This window comes from Bos grunniens, chromosome 15, assembly GCF_055505025.1.
Source record: "Bos grunniens cultivar Pamir isolate PY7600 chromosome 15, Bosgru_T2T1.0, whole genome shotgun sequence".
NCBI lineage: Eukaryota > Metazoa > Chordata > Mammalia > Artiodactyla > Bovidae > Bos > Bos grunniens.
In genome coordinates this window covers 68,620,470-68,638,812 of record NC_141179.1, presented here as the reverse complement: position 1 = coordinate 68,638,812, position 18,343 = coordinate 68,620,470, and the positions used below count along the sequence as shown (strand labels likewise).

The 18,343-nt window shown below is 37.6% G+C and overlaps 1 protein-coding gene across 5 annotated transcripts in view; it reads right to left on the bottom strand.

Moving 5' to 3' along the window:
* LOC147358441 (suppressor of SWI4 1 homolog) overlaps positions 1-18,343 on the bottom strand; it is a 343,713-nt gene that overhangs the window by 135,284 nt on the left and 190,086 nt on the right. The window contains exon 3 of one of the 5 annotated variants that reach the window (XR_015141659.1): positions 14,607-14,836. The exons of the other annotated variants lie outside the window; for them this stretch is intronic. The gene's annotated coding sequence lies outside the window, so the exon portion shown is untranslated. Of the gene's footprint in view, positions 1-14,606; positions 14,837-18,343 lie in introns of those variants that run through there. 5 annotated transcript variants of the gene reach the window in all.

Genomic DNA, 18,343 nt, shown 5'->3' with positions numbered 1-18,343 from the left:
AGGAAATGGCTACCCACTCCAGTATCATTGCCTAGGAAAATCCCATAGACACAGGAGCCTGGCAGACTACAGTCCATGGGGTCGCTAAGAATCAGATATGACTTAGCAACTAAACAACAACAATGGCACCTGGTTTGCAGACCAGGGCTCTCTGTAAACTTGCTTTCTGTAGGGGTAAAGGCATAAAGTGTACCTATCATTTGCTGATTTCTGTATCATAAATGCTCTCTCTATAGCCAATTTCAATCTACTTATCATTTAACAACTAGCTCACAGAGTTCCCAAATATTAACAATTGTTTTTTGCAAGCTGTTCACTTAAAGCAATGAAAGTGAAAAATGAAAGTGAAAGTCACTCAGTTGTGTCCAACTCTTTGTGACTCCATGGACTATACAGTCCATGGAATTCTCCAGGCCAGAACACTGGAGTGGGTAGCTGTTCCTTTCTCCAGGGGATCTTCCCAACTCAGGGACTGAACCCAGGTCTCCCACATTGCAGGCAGATTCTTTACCAGCTGAGCCACCAGGGAAGACTCCCCTAAAGCAGGCTGCCAGATAAATCTTCAGCAAAGATGGATTTATTTAGGATTACCAAAAGCCCCCAAAGCAAGGGCTTCCCTGGTGGCTCAGACAGTAAAGAATCTGCCTGCGATGCAGAACACCTGGGTTCTATCCCTGGTTTGGGAAGATCCCCTGGGGAAGAGCATGGCAACCCGCTCCAGTATTCCTTCCTGGAGAACCCCCATGGACAGAGAAGCCTGGTGGGGTACAGTCCATGGGGTTGTGAAGAGTCAGACATGACTGAGTGACTAAGCACAGCACCACATAGCAAGGAGATGAGAACACTTTTATAGAGGGGAAAAGGAAGTTGGGAGAACCTAGTAAACCAACTGCGGCTTCTCACTGGCTGTGCTGCTGCTGCTGCTGCTACTGCTAAGTCGCTTCAGTCGTGTCCGACTCTGTGCGACCCCATAGACAGCAGCCCACCAGGCTCCCCCATCCCTGGGATTCTCCAGGCAAGAACACTGGAGTGGGGTGCCACTTCCTTCTCCAATGCATGAAAGTGAAAACTGAAAGTGAAGTCGCTCAGTCGTGTCTGACTCTTAGGGACCCCATGGACTGTAGCTGGCCAGGCTCCTCCATCCATGGGATTTTCCAGGCAAGAGTACTGGAGTGGGGTGCCATTGCCTTCTCCGTCACTGGCTGTGAGTCCTTGCCAAAATAGAAGTCTTTTTTTTTTTTTCCTTTTAGGCTCTGCTTCCATTACAGGGCTTGAGAACTCCCTCTTCTGGTCTCTTGACTTGACTTAACTGAGGTTTCTGTTTATTAATTTTTTATACAAGCTGATATGAATCGGTTCCAGTGCACCAGAGAGACTGCCAGATGTCACCAGTTGGCTGCTGTGGAATTTCCAAATCAATATGTCCCCAATTAACTCCCTTTATCTTTTTCTCTCCCAGCCTTCTTCTTTGCAGTGATTAACAATATCACACATTTATTTGCTTAAATCAGAGCCCTAGGTATCATTGTTTTGATCTGTTCCTCTCCATTATCCTCTCCATCTGATCACTAACTAAATCTGCTATGAAGTCTTTATCTTGAAAATGACAGTAGCTCCAGTGATTGTAGCTAAATGGGGGTCATTGTTATCTCTCACTTGGATCACTACCATAGCCCTTTTATTGGTATCTTTTCCTCAGGTCCAATTGACTCTGTTTTCAATTGATTCTCCACGCAATGACCAGAGGGGCCTTTCTATAATGCAGGCCTAATCAATGTCATATTCCTATTTATAGCCCTTCTTTGTTCTGATACAACTTAAGTAAAGTTGCAAATCCTTCAGGATGCATACAAAGTCCTGCATGGGCTGATACATACTAATCTACCCAGCATCAATTCTAACCTCACTGACTACAACCAATATCCTATGGCTGTGTGTATATGTGTGTTAGTTGCCCAGTCATATCTGACTCTTTATGATCCCATGGACTGTAACTGACCAGGTTCTTCTGTCCATGGGATTTGCCAGGTATGAATACTGGAGTGGGTTGCCATTTCCTCCTCTAGTCCTATAGTTAGATGAAATTAACTGTGATCTTTCTTTTGATTCCAAGCATTTACTCATGCTTTTTTCTCTTACAAGACTAATATTATCAATAGTAAAGCCAATATTTAAAGCATATAATATAACATTTACCACACTTTATTCTAATTTCCTTATTAGTATTTTTGTTTAATCTTCATAATCACTCTAGTAGTTTTCTGTTTTCTTAAAAAAAAAAAACAAAAAACTAGGAACAGAGAGGTTAGGCAACTCTTCTAAAATTACACAGCATTATAATATAATGTGGGCATTATACTATTTTTCAATGCCCCACCCTCCCAAATCTTAATCCTCAATATAACTTTTACTTCTACTTCCTGTTCCTCAGTAAGCTTTCAAAAATTGAAATATTTATATGTCACATAGTATACTAAGCTAATCCTTATCCTTGGCAAACTTGTGCAGAATTGACTTTCTAGTTGTCCTAGACCCCAAGAAAAATACCATTTTTCCAGAGGCAAGACTATCTTGCTTACCATTGTATCTGAGCGCTTAGTAGTGTACCCAGTACATAAAAATATACATTCATATTTGTTGAATGAATAAATGTTGAAAACTGAGAAAATGCCACTTGATATGAGGAAGGTTCAACAGATTTGTTGAGCTTCTTATAGATTTGTATTACTGAGTTTAAAATGGGAACCAGGAATTTCCTGGCAATCCACTGGTTAAGACTCCACTTCCAATGCAGGGACTGCAGGTTTGATCCTTGGTTAGGGAACTAAGATCTTGCATGCTGCACGGCCAATAAGTAAATAAATAAATGAATACAGTAAACCATTTTTTTAAAAAATGGAAACTAAACATCATACAGTATAGAAACCCACTAAACCCATTTCTCAGTAACATTTGATTGACACATTTAATTTGGGAATAACAGAAGAAATAAACAGAAGGAAAATATAAACTGCAGACTTAAATATTACATATTATTAAAGAAATTTACAGATCTTCCTATTATATCATATAGATTTTGGGGGGTCTCCAAAATCACTGCAGATGGTGACAGCAGCCATGAAATTAAAAGACACTTGCTCCTTGGAAGAAAAGTTATGACCAACCTAGACAGCATATTAGCAAGCAGAAACATTACTTTGCCGACAAAGGTCTGTCTAGTCAAAGCTATGGTTTTTCCAGTAGTCATGTATGGATGTGAGAGTTGGTCTATAAAGAAAGCTGAGCACCGAAGAATTGATGCTTTTGAACTGTGGTGTTGGAGAAGACTTAAAGGAGATCCAACCAGACCATCCTAAAAGAAATGACTCCTTAATATTCACTGGGAGGACTGATGCTGAAGCTGAAACTCCAATACTTTGGCCACCTGATGCAAAGAAATGACTCATTGGAAAAGACTCTGATTCTGGGAAAGATTGAAGGCAGGAGGAGAGGGGATGACAGAGGACAAGATGGTTGGATGGGATCACTGACTTGCTGGACATGAGTCTGAACATACTCCGGGAGTTGGTGATGGACAGGGAAGCTGGTGTGCTGCAGTCCATGGGGTTGCAAAGAGTTGGACATGACTGAGCAACAGTACTGAAAATCAATGCAAATAATGATCTGTCCAATCATCTTATTCACTGAACTTTTTCATGAAATTAAACTAGGAAGCTCAAGAGGTGCTCTTGTTCTTAAAGAGTAAGAATTTGAATGAGGAATAAGAAAGAAGGTATAAAATCTTGGAGCTGACATTTTAACATTAAATCATCAGTTTTTGGATACAATTACATTTATTACTTTGCTAAAACATTAACTAGAAACAACAGTATCTCTCTCCATTCAGGTTTTCACTTGTGCTTGGGTTTTGGTTTAGATATGACAGGTTTCTTTCTTTCCTCTTTAAATATGTTTAATGTTTGGGTGCTTTTTATATATCAAAATTTACCTAGATTATATACCTTTTATAGAAGCTCATCATGTATGTGATATAGATAAGAATGATGATCTTCATCATTAGAACAAGTAATAATTTGCATTTTTAAATTGTATATCCACACTTTTTTTTTCCTACTCAGCAGTCATTATAGTGCTATGGATTTCTCTCTGGATTCATTCATCATGGGTAGATCTTGAAAAATATTCAATTTGTACCTTTTTCTCTCTTTTTATTTATAAAACAATGGATTATATATTTCATTATATTTTATTATCTGGAATAGCTTCTGAACAAGAAAATATATAATTTGAACTCCTGGATCCAAATTGGATTGGATCAGCACAATTGATCACTTCAGCACAATTTAGACTGAGGTAAAACTCAGAATTTTATTTTTCCTTTATAGAAAAACTAATTATGGTATTTTTTGCAAAGCAGACCAATTTTATATAGCAGTTAAAACACTGTATTAGAAGTAAATTCATTTCTATCTTTCAGTTTAGTTCAGTTCAGTTTCAGTCATGTCCAACTCTTTGTGACCCCATGAACTGCAGCATGCCAGGCTTCCCTATCCATCACCAACTCCCAGAGCTTGCTCAAACTCATGTCCATTGAGTCAATGATGCCAGCCAACCATCTCATCCTCTGTCATCCCCTTTTCTTCCTGCCTTCAATCTTTCCCAGCATCATGGTCTTTTCCAAAGAGTCGGTTCTTTGCATCAGGTACTTTGCCAAAATACTGGAGTTTCAGTTTTAGCATCAGTCTTTCCAACGAATATTCAGGACTGATTTCCTTTAAGATTTCAAAGAATTCTATCTTTGGCTTTACTGAATACTGGTTCTAGTCCTATTTCATAAATAATCTATATCTTTCATCAGTTATAAACCATTTTCTTTCGCCATTTACATGAAACTGAGATTGGTTATTTATTTAATCCTACATGAATGTTTAGAGGATGTTGTGAATGTAATTGTTCTCTTTAGAAAATATATGTGGTATTGACAATCTACTAGCAATATTAACTAGCACATATTTTCTCCAAAGACACAAGGAAAGAGATTAGTAATTCTCCACAAAACCAAACAAACAAACATGTCTTGGTGTAATCTGCATAAGTACATTTTTCAAAGAAATCTAATAATGTGATTTATTCGTATATATGTCAAAATACTTTGGCCACCCCATGTGAAGAGTTGACTCATTGGAAAAGACCCTGATGCTGGGAGGGATTGGGGGAAGGAGGAGAAGGGGACAACAGTGGATGAGATGGCTGGATGGCATCACCAACTCGATGGACATGAGTTTGAGTGAACTCCGGGAGTTGGTGATGGACAGGGAGGCCTGGCATGCTGTGATTCATGGAGTTGCAAAGAGTGGGACACGACAGAGCGACTGAACTGAAGTCAAAATAGGCATGCTAGACAATAACTTTTTTAAGATACAGTGTTAATAATAATATGAAAAAGCTATAATGGTTAGTCGTAGTACCTAGAACCAAATTGACTGAGTCTGAATTGACTTTGCCCCTCCTGAACTATGGTTACATGGACAAATAACTTAATTGCTTTATCCACGACTTGGTTTTCTTCATTTGCATAGATATAGACATTCTGCCTAGAAAGGCACACATATATTAGAATATAATTTTAGGTGTTTCTGGGTCCCCTGAGATGTACCCACACACTCCAGATAAGAAGCTGTGATTGATACATTATGGAAAATTACTATCTAGCACTCTTGCTAGTGTTGAGACAGATTGATATAAAAATTTATCTACTTGCAAATTTATATTAACCCACATCTTTCAGAAATTAAGCTGGAATAAATGCATTTACTAGTTGATTTAAAATCAACCAAGCAACCAACCTTCCTTTGACTATAGCCTGTCCACACAATGTAGAATACTGAAGCCAAAATATGTTCACCTCGGGATAGTACTCCCATTAAATATATAGCCAAAGGAAGCAACTTATTTTCTATAATTTTTGAAAAATTGGCAGGCCTGCTATTCTCATTCTGGTTTATTTTGGGAGCTTAGTGTATAATTCCCTGAGGAAGTAAGCTACATTATCCTTCACACTACCCTTCTCAGGGTCTGGTGCCTTCCAATGCAGATCCTTATTTCATTTTAATGATGAGTAAGGCTGTGTAAATTCCAAAAGGTCTTAAATCACAAGAATTTCAGAAATACAACTTGGCATAGCTTTCAGAGAAAGGCAATGTTTTTCACATACACTAGACCAAACAAATCACTAGAAATTTTAAGAAGGAAAATGAGTTTCTTCCAGAAAAAATTTATAAGTGATATCACAGTTTGTAGAAATATACTTTTGTCCAATAGAAGGTCCTTTTTCCAAAAATATGGGATAGTTTGTATAAAAGTAAATATTTAGGAATTTTGAGACTTTTAAAAATAAAGTCTAATGTAGGTTGTTTAAGTTGTTCATAGTTTGTCACTAGCTAACTCTATGCTTATCCATTAAAAAGGTAGTAACAGTTGGTTTTTCTGAGCTGCAACACTAAATATATATATATGTATATAAATATGTAAGTTTCCCAGGTGGCACAATGGTAAAGAATCTGCCTACCCATGCAGGAGACACAGGAGATGCAAGTTCAATCCCTGGGTCAGGAAGATCTCTTGGAATACTTCAGTATTATTGCCCGGGAAAACCCATGGACAGAGAAGCCTGGCAGGCTACAGTCCATAGGGTTGCAAAGAGTTGGACACAACCGAGTACCACCACCATCACTGATAAGTTGTCTCTGTTGTGTTGGAGAAGAGCAAATGGTGTTTTCAATAATAAATAAATAAATATATATATATCATATTTATTTAAATTTAGTCAGTATTTGCATCCTCACAAGTTAATTATGAGGACTTCAAGTTTCTGATGCTTTCATTTTCCCCCAACCACCCATTATGAACATTTCAAATATACAGCAAAGGTAAAACAATCATTTACTTTTTAATGAAAAAATGTTTGCTGAGTTCCCATTAAACACAAGGCAAAATATTTGCTTTGAATCTGCTTGAAAAGATATGACATTTTCACAGGAAATGACAATTATCAATAGAATCAGAGGATATATTCTGCCTAACTAAGCTTTACACAGAGATCCATTGCGGAAGATAGTCATAACTCAAAATGATTCATGTCAGTTACTGCTTTAGAATCTGTTCACATGGAATTGGCCTGGTGTGCTGTGGTCCACGGGGTCGCAAAGAGTCAGATACGATTTAGCGACTGAACTGAACATGGAATCAAATTGTTTTAGACCATTTTGGAGACTATCTAATAGTACTGGCACATGTTGTAAATCCATTGTCTTGCATGCATGCTCATGTGCCAACACATACACATACACACTGGACTCGGCAGTGTACTCTGTTCTCTCACAAAGACAAAAAGCGGAGCAGAGGAATAGAAGAGCGTTTTCTTCACTGCATGGGTGTAAACTACTCTAAATAAATGTTATCACTAAGCAGAAACACATGTTTATCTTTAAAATGCCATTGATTTGGAAAACAGACTTGGAATCTTACCTGTAACTGCTAAAAAGATCACATCTGTGAGAAAAGGAATGAGGCTGTCAGATATTTGGCTTTGTGTAGTCTCCTGCTAAAATGTTTACTGGCACTGTTATATACAGAATGCTGAAAGAGCTATTGTTCACTTAAAGGGAATGCATCAGATTGGGAACTTGGCAATTGTGCTCTAAGAAGGAGCTGAGAGAATCTGGAGGCTCTGACATGATATGCTTTAGTGTTAGCACTGATTCAATTTACAGACTATTGTTTATGAAAATCTTTTCTGGTACAAAAATATGAGACTAATATGAGTGGATTTAGTCTCATTCCCTCTAGTGGAACTATTACTAAAATAACTTAATCAGAGTTTTTATTATTCTTACTTGCACCAGGTGTTAGAGTGGCAGAGTTAGCTATCTTCCTTCTGGAAAATTTATTATATTATTTCTGAAGGAGTAGAGCCATATAAAAGCAGGGTGACTAATAATCATGCTCTCTGAATGAAGATCTTACCTACCCTTTTAGTTGACCATTGAGAAAAACATACAGCAATGCTTAACCATGATATTTTGTACTTATTTTTACACATCTTTGAAGAATATCTTTTATTCCTAAGGAAAACTATCCAGTAATGGTAGGGCAACTGAATGAATGAATGTTTTCACTGTTGATAATCCACAAAAACTGAATATGTGTTGTATTGTCAGTAGACACTGGAGTGTCAGGCTGTGGGTTCAGATGCTTACCTCCACATCTTCAAACTGTGTACCTCTGGGCAAGCTAATCTCTCAAAGAATCACTGTCATTTGTAGATTAGATACACAGATAGATAACAATACATAATTCAAAAGTTTATGGTAAGGAATAAACGAGAGACTGCAAAGCAAAAAGAGCTCATGCAGTAGCTGTCATACAATAAATGCTTAATAAATACTGGGTTATTGCTATTAGACATGTCTATCCTGGGATTTTTGTCCCCTCTAGGGATAATGAGTGACTTCCAGGTCTTTATCAGCCACTCTCATATATTTGGGCTTCCCTGGTGGCTCAGATGGTAAAGAATCTGCCTGCATGCAGGAGACCTGGGTTCAATCCCTGGGCAGACCTGTGTTCAATCCCTGGGTCAGGAAGATCCCCTGGAAAAGGGAATGGCAAGCCGCACCAGTATTCTTCCCTGGAAAATTCCATAGATAGAAGAGCCTGGCAGGTTACAGTCCATGGGGTAGCAAAGAGTCCGACATGATAGAGCAACTTTCACAAGAACAATAATATATTTAACCATAATAGTGAGAAACAAAATTACTAAAGCTGAAATGTATTCAACATCATTCCTCAGAAAGAGGTTAGCATAGCAATGGCAGCTAGAGATATAAACTCTGCAACTAGACTCAGTGATTAAGTTCCAGTTTTGCTACTCATGAGTTGTATGACTTTGGATAATCAACAACTGATGCCTCAGTTTCTTCACCTACATAACAGCAATAACAATACTTTATAGTCAACCATTTATAGCTGTTATAAAGATGAGAAACCTTTGTTTCTCATAAAGATGAGAAACTATTGTTTGAACAACCCTTAGAACGGTGCTTATGTTTAGGAAACATAACAAGTGGTAAGTAAATGTATGCAACTGCAATATTGTGTGGGACTTTCCCTGTGTTAATTATTCTTATGTCCAGGTTTCAAACATACTCAAAAAAAACATTACAGGCGTATCAGATGAGGCACATAATGTACAATGGGCCTGAATCATACACTTTCTGGCACAGTACAGAAGAGTAGAATTCTGAAGCTCCAATGTAGAATGACCAGGAGAGACCCAGTTATACAGACTGCTTTGTGTGGCACTGATTCTGCTTAGGACGCCCTACCATTCATCATCATAAACAACCCTACTATGTTTCTCTGGCTCAAAGAATTGGTGGTGGTGGTGGTGTTTAGCTGTGAAACTGTGTCCAACTCTTTGCAACCCCATGGACTGTAGCTCATCAGGCTCCACTGTCCATGAGATTCAAAGAATACTACTATTTAAGTAAGAAGTGAAAGAAGCAGAAGACAAAAAGCTCATATTCTTTCTTTCAATACATATAACCTCAGATAAGAGTCAGTTAAACCAATCTCTAAAATAGTTATCAAGTATAACCTGAGTTGCTGCTGCTGCTAAGTCACTTCAGTCATGTCCAACTCTGTGAGACCCCACAGATGGCAGCCCACCAGGCTCCCCCGTCCCTGGGATTCTCCAGGCAAGAACACTGGAGTGGGTTGCCATTTTCTTCTCCAATGCATAAAAGTGAAAATTGAAAGTAAGTCGCTCAGTTGTGTCTGACTCTTAGCGATCCCATGGACTGCAGCCCACCAGGCTCCTCCGTCCATGAGATTTTCCAGGCAAGAGTACTGGAGTGGGGTGCCATTGCCTTCTCCAATAATCTGAATACTCACACCTAAAGTGAGGACTATAGCATCAGAAAAGCTTTTCCTCTACTGGGGTGCATCTGCTTCAGGATACTGAGCCTTTGCTGCTGACAAATCTCACCATGTCTGCTTTTTATAGTTTATAATTCTGTTAATAAAAATATTTATATTTAGTCTTAACAACCATTTTGTCTTTGCTGCTGCTGCTGCTGCTAAGTCGCTTCAGTCGTGTCCGAGTCTGTGCGACCCCATAGATGGCAGCCCACCAGGCTCCTCTGTCCCTGGGATTCTCCAGGCAAGAACACTGGAGTGGGTTGCCATTTCCGTCTCCAATGCATGAAAGTAAAAAGTGAAAGTGAAATCACTCAGTCGTGCCCGACTCTTAGTGACCCCATGGACTGCAGCCTACCAGGCTCCTCTGTCCATGGGATTTTCCAGGCAAGAGTACTGGAGTGGGGTGCTGTCTTTAGGTGACGTGATTTCAAGCCTTATGTAATCCTTCACTAAATTCCTTTGCAAATCACATAAAATATTACCATTTAAAATATATAGTATGCTAAAAAGGACTTCCCTGGTGGCTCAGATGGTAAAGCATCTGCCTGCAATGTGGGAGACCCAGGTTTAATCCCTGGATTGGGAAGATCCTCTGGAGAAGGAAATGGCACCCCACTCCAGTACTCTTGCCTGGAAAATCCCATGGACAGAGGAGCCTGGCAGGCTACAGTCCATGGGGTCACAAAGAGTCCAACAAAAGGCTAAGGAGGGAAAATATTAAGGTTTAAAATTTTTTTGAAAAAGTCATCACTATTTCCATGTCCACAATAGTTTCTGAGTACATGGTACTGATATATTCGCATAAGATGGATTACATAAAGTGCTTTGAGAAAAATTCCGGTGTGTGTGTGTATGTGTGTTTTATGACACATGATTGTCTGCCATATCTCAAAGCAAGACATTTGTCTTCTGGGATCCTTCATGTCATTCTATTTTCTCTTCCTCCAAATCACTAGAGAAGTCTTTAAGCTTCTGAAGATGTTCAGGAATCATTAATTTTATGAAAGATAAATTGCTGGTTGAAGCTTAAGAGCTACTTTTGGTCCAAAACAATATCTAAAGCTGTCAATGTCTGTCATTACCCTGATTAAATAAAATTATGAACTGGCCACTACAAAGGATTCATCTAGGATTCTTATTCATACACTTATTCAGAGTATTTTTAAATGAAAAAATTGATAAAAATTACTCTTGGGAACATTTGATATCCATGCAAAACTACTGTTTAAGATAGCTGAACATTCTCAGAAGAGCCATGCAATAAAATTGAAACATCCAAGCGAAGGTTAACAATATTTCCAACTTATAAAAAATATAATCTCATATATAATTAGTATTTATCACATAATATATTCATCATTATGAATATGTGCTGAACACAAAACAAATGATAAGTGTTGTGATAACTTCTGAAAAAAACAGGCACCACCTCTTCTCAAAAATTGAGTTTGATTTTAATTCTTGCCATTGAATTTCAATTTATGTGGGAAAAAACTTACTTCAAATTTTAACCAACTTCTTAAAAGCTGAAGAATGTTTCACCTGATGTCTTTGGCTATGATGCCTGTTCACTTAAAACAGGTTGAACCTATCACTTAGGATGTTGAGAGCTTTAAAAAATGTCCTGTTAACATAAGATGTATTTACCAACTTTGCACCTACCTGGATTTTCTGCTCCCTTCCACTATAATATGGGCTTCCCCTGTGGCTCAGCTGGTAAAGAATTTGCCTGCAATGCCAGAGCCTTGGCTTTGATCCCTGGGTTGGGAAGATCCCTTGGAAAAGGGAAAGGCTACCCTATCTAGTATTCTGGCCTGGAGAATTCCATGGACTGTATAAGACCATGGGGTTGCAAAGAGTCGGACATGACTAAGCGACTTTCATTTTCCACTACAATATAAGCTTCATGAAGTCAGGAATGTTTGTTGTGTGTCAATACAGAATAATGCTTGAGGACTGCTGTTACAGAAGGCACTCAAATGTAAGCAATAAAATGAAACTCTCTTTTTCAGTATCTATGCAGCTTTACATCTTTTCAGACGCCTTTTTTTTTTTTTTTCCTTTATTGGTGACAGAGCATGGTGCCTGGGAGTACCTATATAGAGGCAGACGTGCTGAGTTGGAATCCCAGTTCTGCCACTTACTGACTGTGATGATATGGGAAATCTCCATAAACCCTCTGTGTTCAGTTTTCCCACCTATAGAAGGGAGATAATAACAGCTCTTCCAGAAGCTCCTTGTAAGGATTAAACAGATAGAACATGTAAATTTTTTTTTTTGTATAGAAACTGGCATATTATCTATTCCCCATAAGAATAATGTGCTGTTTTTATAACTTATCCAGTCTAACATTTGATCTGTGATATGAAATTTATACTAAAAGAAGTAACTTATATTCACTGTCTTGCTTTCCCTGTGACTAGCCACCCTCGGTCCCTGGAACACCACTTGAAGAAAGATAGATAAGCCTGTCTTGATCCCTTCAAGTGATGACAGAATTAGATATTTTAAGGCTGTGATTGAAGCATGTATAAAACTTCAGCTTAGTTGGTCCAATTTGAGTCGAGGGGACATGCAGAGATAGAAGCAGAAATATGTTTGCAGAAGTTCAAAAGGACTAGATTATAAAACATACATGATACTAGTTTCATGACTAATGGAAAATTACCAAAGATGGATGACCTGTGAATGCAGGTATTCAAAGAAATTTATGGGAGCTTTATTCTACAGGTTGCATTAGTATGAAATGTCTGTGGATGAGCATGCAGAGAAGTGAGTAGATAGAAGCAAGAAATTTTGCAAAGGTACCTCTCAACATGTGTAAGATGATTTGGACAGTAAGGTTTCACAAATTCAAATATCTTTATGGGTCTTACTTATACACAATCATATGTATTAGAACATATGGGGGAAACAAAGGACTTAGTGAGGGAGCCATCCTACCGAAAAACATTTACAGTCAATTAAAAACACAGTTTCAGCCTCAGAAAATTGATATTTACTCCCCCCTCACATATTCTAAGATGTCAAGACAGCAACTGTAAAGTAAAAACGAGGAAAGGGATACAAAGGATATTTTAGAGGAAAAATGAGTATGACCTGATGTGCAGCTAAGTCGCTTCAGTCATGTCTGACTCTTTGCAAACCTATGGACTGTAGCCCACCAGGCTCCTCTGTCCATGGGATTCTCCAAGCAAGAATTCTAGAGTGGGTTGCCATGCCCTCCTCCAGAGGATTTTCCCGACCTAGGGATCAAACTAACATCTCTTAAGTCTCCTGCATTCACAGGTGGGTCCTTAACCACAAGCACCACCTGGGAACCCCAAGACCTGATGACTGGATGTATAAAGAGAATAAGGATGAGAGATGTGTTGACGATAATAGCAACATCACTAACTTGGACTGCATTCCCTCCAAATGATGGATTTGGAGGATGATCCCTTAAAAGGAGATCCACTTCAGGAGTCTTTGATTTCTTTTTTCCTTCTAGTTTACCAGGTGTGATACACACTCCAGCCAATGTTTTTAATTGAGCTTCATTATCATAAAGAATATCCCAAAGTAAGGTGTTTTTTTTTTTTTTACTAAATAATAGTTTCTAAAATCTATGCGACTAGCTCTAGTGTTAGCATCTCTTTCATCTAGAAGTTATCACTGAGTCAACATCATATTTTTTCTTCTATAAGGCAGTTTTATTGAGGCTTAACATTTGATGTAGCTAAATGAAAGTGATGCACGACTTATAGCAAAATGGAAGAAAACAATCTCCAAACTCCATTTTAAATAAATAAAGCTTACAACCCCTTAGCGAGATGAATAAGCTTTTTCATTTTATGGACTTTTGACAAAGTTGTAGATACAAACGTGAATTGGCTGAGGCAGCAGAAATTTTGCAGTTTAGTACTTCCAAGATTATTATACTGTAATTGCTAAGACACACACACAACATCTAACATTATTTTATGAAATTAAATATGCCCTGTAATTTTCCAAAAAAATGCTAAAAGATGTATTTCTGTATGCAGATTTTCAGAAAAATATTAACTGATCAATCATTCATGTAGTCATTTTATTCCCTCATGATTCCTCATTATGAAGATATCTCTAGTAGAAACAGACACCACCGTTTTCTTGCTTAAATCATTCAATATACCATAACTGGATGTTTGCACCAACAGTGAAAAAATTAGCTAGGAGAGTTGGATAGGCATTTAAATGATTTTTACAAGAGAGATGTTTTATATCTAGAATATAATGTTAATGGAAGAATAGAACACAAAATGGTATACTATACACAAAGCAGTGACTTAGAGCACAGCCTCAAATTCTTTAATATTTTTTTGCCACCACGAGGGAAGGTCTAAGTACTCATCTTGAATCTGGATAAACTGTAATTGCTTCAGCCAGTAGAATGTGGAGGATGTGACACCATCTGAGCTCTGAGACTAGGTCAGAAAAGGCCATTCTCCTGTGCCACCATGTCAGAAGTTAGACTGTCGGAAACTGATGCTGGAGAAGAAGCATGAAGGCACTCTGATTCACAGCCCCAGTTGAGTTCACCTTCTGTCACAGACAGATGAGTGGAGAAGCCATCTTGGATTTGGACCCTCCAGCTCAAATTGTTCTAAAATTATGCTGCCTAGGGGCTTCCCAGGTGTACAGTGATAAAAGAATCGACCTGCTAATGCAGGAAACACAAGAATCACAGCTTTGATCCCTGAGATGGGAGGACCCCCTGGAGAAGGAAATGGCAACCAACCCAGTATTCTTGCATGGAAATTTCAAAGGCAGAGGAGCCCGGTGGGCTAGTCCATGGAGTCGCAAAGAGTCAGACATGACTGAGCATGTAATCCTTGAGCTGAAATAAAATGGAACATAAAAAAGCTGATCAACCTCTGTCCTTTCTGAATTTCCTAATAAAATGCTTTTGTACAATAAAATGGCTCTGTTGCCTGTTGCTGGTGTGCTACAAACCATATCAGCTTTTAAGAAATGACTGTTACATTTTCAGGAGTCTTGCAAGCAATGTGGCATAGCCAGTTTTTTTAAAAAAAATACAGTTCAACAAGTTATATTTTTAAGAGGTAACAAATCCTCAAAACTCATTACATCTTATTTTATTTCTGCAAAATAAACAGAATGCCATGACTAACTGTGTTTAATAATCCCTACCAAATTCATCATATTTCCATATAGGTAGTAACATTCTATTTTTATGGTTAAAATCTACTAATATTAAGTATTAGAAAAGAACTCCTGAACATTACTCAATCACAATGAGATCTATAAGAATGTGCCAATCTATCACCAAAGATTTAATGCTTTAGGTGTAAGTGCAGTGCTAGAATATGGAAGGAAGAATTAAGTGGCAGCATATAGAGAAATTCCATGGACAGAGGAGCACAAAGAATCATATGTGACTGAGTGACTAACACTAAATAGAGAAAAATAGAGAAAAATATAGCATTCTGTTTCTACTTCTTAAGAACCCAGACCAACTGGCATCTTTTGAATCAATAATACTTGTTAGTATCTGGTGATTATTTTAATGAACACACACAAATGGATTTTTAGTAAAATTTCTTCATACTGTACATCAGCTACATCCACTTAAAATTGCATACATTTCTTGTAAGTGACTCTATAGCCCTGATAAAAAATACTTTGCCAAACTAAACCCATGTGAAATTTAATTTCACTTGAGCCTCTTATGAAATTAATTTTAATGCCTAATCATACAGTCTTCATGCTGACAAAATCCACACTGAAGTTAATCAGACAGGTGTCTCCAAGGAATATCTGAATTTTTTCTTCTACTCAAACATCAGTAGTTCAAAGATCTTGGTTTTAATACTTTCTCCTCCAATAACCTTCATAAGGAAAATTTAAACCCTCAAATATTTTCAAACGAAATCTATGCAAAAGATTAGGTGAAGAGTTAACATTAGGTTTCCATCATCAGAAATAATTCCCTGACAAAACTTGCATATTTTATTTTCAATAAATAATTATTGTTAGTTCAGATATTTCTAAGAAAATTTTACCTGTTCTCTCTTCTCAAAAATGTTCAATCACACATCTTAATGTAGGACAAATTCTGTTTAGAAAGTAACAGAATGGAATTAAGATACTTAATATAATCTTCTGACAAGTCATAATACAGTTGACTTTAAATGCTAAGGTCAGAGATTTTATTAGCTACTAACTATGGAATCATCAGATCTCACCAAGATATTTCAAATATTACTCAAAAATTATGATAAAAATTGTATTTTTAAGTGTGTATTTTATGTTTTAATTGAAAAGAATACATAGTGTCTTTCCAAACACTGGTTCCACTATTTCATTTCCTATTTTATAACCAGGCTGTAGAATTATCCTTCTCATGCTGTGTCTATTTGCATTTAAACCTGACATAAATACATCGTTAGTCTAAGATGCTTTTTAAAATAAGTAACTGTATATATCAACTATGGTGAAAATGTTTACTGTAGTGTTAGTCACTCAGTCATGCCCAACTTTTTGCAACCCCATGGACTATAGCCTGCCCTGCTCTACTGTCCACAGAATTCTCCAGGCAAGAGTACCAGAGTGGGTTGCCATGCTCTTATCCAAGAGACCTTTCTGATCCAGGGATTGAACGTGGGTCTCCTGTATTGCAGGAAGATTCTTTACTGTATAAATCAGCAGGGAAACCCAAAGAGATTCTATTTTATTACCAAATAAAGTTCAGAGGCATCTGTTCTGTGTTTTTGAAGGTTTAGCAATTGTGTTGCTACCACAAAATAGATGCTTTGTTATTGTTCAGTCGCTCAGTCCTGTCTAACTCTGCGACCCCATTGGACTACAGCACGCCAAGTTTTCTATCCTTTACCATCTGCTGGAGTTTGAGTTAAAACTCATGTCCACTGAGTAAGTGATGCTAATCAGCCGTCTCATCTTCTGTCAACCCCTTCCCCTCCTGCTTTCTATCTTTCCCACCATCAGAGTCTTTTCTAATGAGTTGGCACTTTGCCTCAGGTGGTCAAAGTATTGGAGCTCCATCATCAGTCCTTCCAGTGAAAGTTCAGGGTTGATCTCCTTTAGCATTGACTGGTTTGATCTCCTTGCTGTCCAAGGGACTCTCAAGAGTCTTCTCCAACACAACAGTTTGAAAGCATCACTTCTTTGGTGCTCAGCCTTCTTTATGGTCCAACTCTCATATCTGTACATGATTACTGAAAAACCATAGCTCTTACTATACAGAATTTTGCCAGCAGAGTAATGTCTCTATTTTTTAATAACTTAATGCATTAAAGTCTTAAGGCATTAAGACTGTATGATTAGGCATCTAGGTTTGTAATATAATCTGAGTGCAAAGAGTACCAGAGTATGACTTCACATTTTCTAGAGTTGTAAATTTGTGACCTTTTACTTTTTAATATGTATAATTGTATGTATAATCAACCTACAGAAGAAATTACTAATCATAAACCAGCAATCATCATTTGCTATTAAACAAAACTGAATCAAAAACAGGATTAAGTTTATTAAGTCAAAAATGCACACAAAATCTCGAAAGGATGGTGCTATGACTTAATGTGATTTTATATATGGTTTTGCAAAAATAGTTCTATATTCCCTACAAATTTAAGAACTATCTTGAAATAACCAACCAAAATGTATGCCTGATGTGTAGTTAAATCTTTCTCATAAAGAGAACTGCAGATTCAAATGCCTTTTCTGATTACCTTTAACCATCATTAGGTAAGAAATAACACTAACTTGATGCAATAAAGACAGAAATGATTATGGTCCACTAACAGAAGCAGATGATATTAAGAAGAGGTGGCAACAATACAAACAATACACAGAAGAACTGTACAAAAAAGATCTTCATGACCCAGATAACCACAATGCTGTGATCACTCACCTAGGGTCAGACATCCTGGAGGGTGAAGTCAAGTGGGTCATGGGAAGCATCACTGCAAACAAAGCTAGTGGAACTGATGAAATTACAGTGGAGCTATTTAAAATCCTAAAAGATGATGCTGTTAAAGTACTACACTCAATATGCCAGCAAATTTGGAAAACTCAGCAGTGGCCACGGGATTTGAAAAGGTCAGTTTTCATTCCAATCCCAAACAAAGACAATGCCAAAGAATGTTCAAACTACCACACAACTGCACTCATCTTACAGGCTAGCAAAATAACACTCAAAATTCTCCAAGCCAGGCTTCGAAGTATGTGAACCGAGAACTTCCAGATGTTCAATATGGACTTAGAAAAGGCAAAGGAACCAGAGATCAAATTGCAAACATTTGCTGGATCACAGAAAAGCTAGAGAATTCCAGAAAAAAACATCTGCTTCTGCTTCATTGACTAT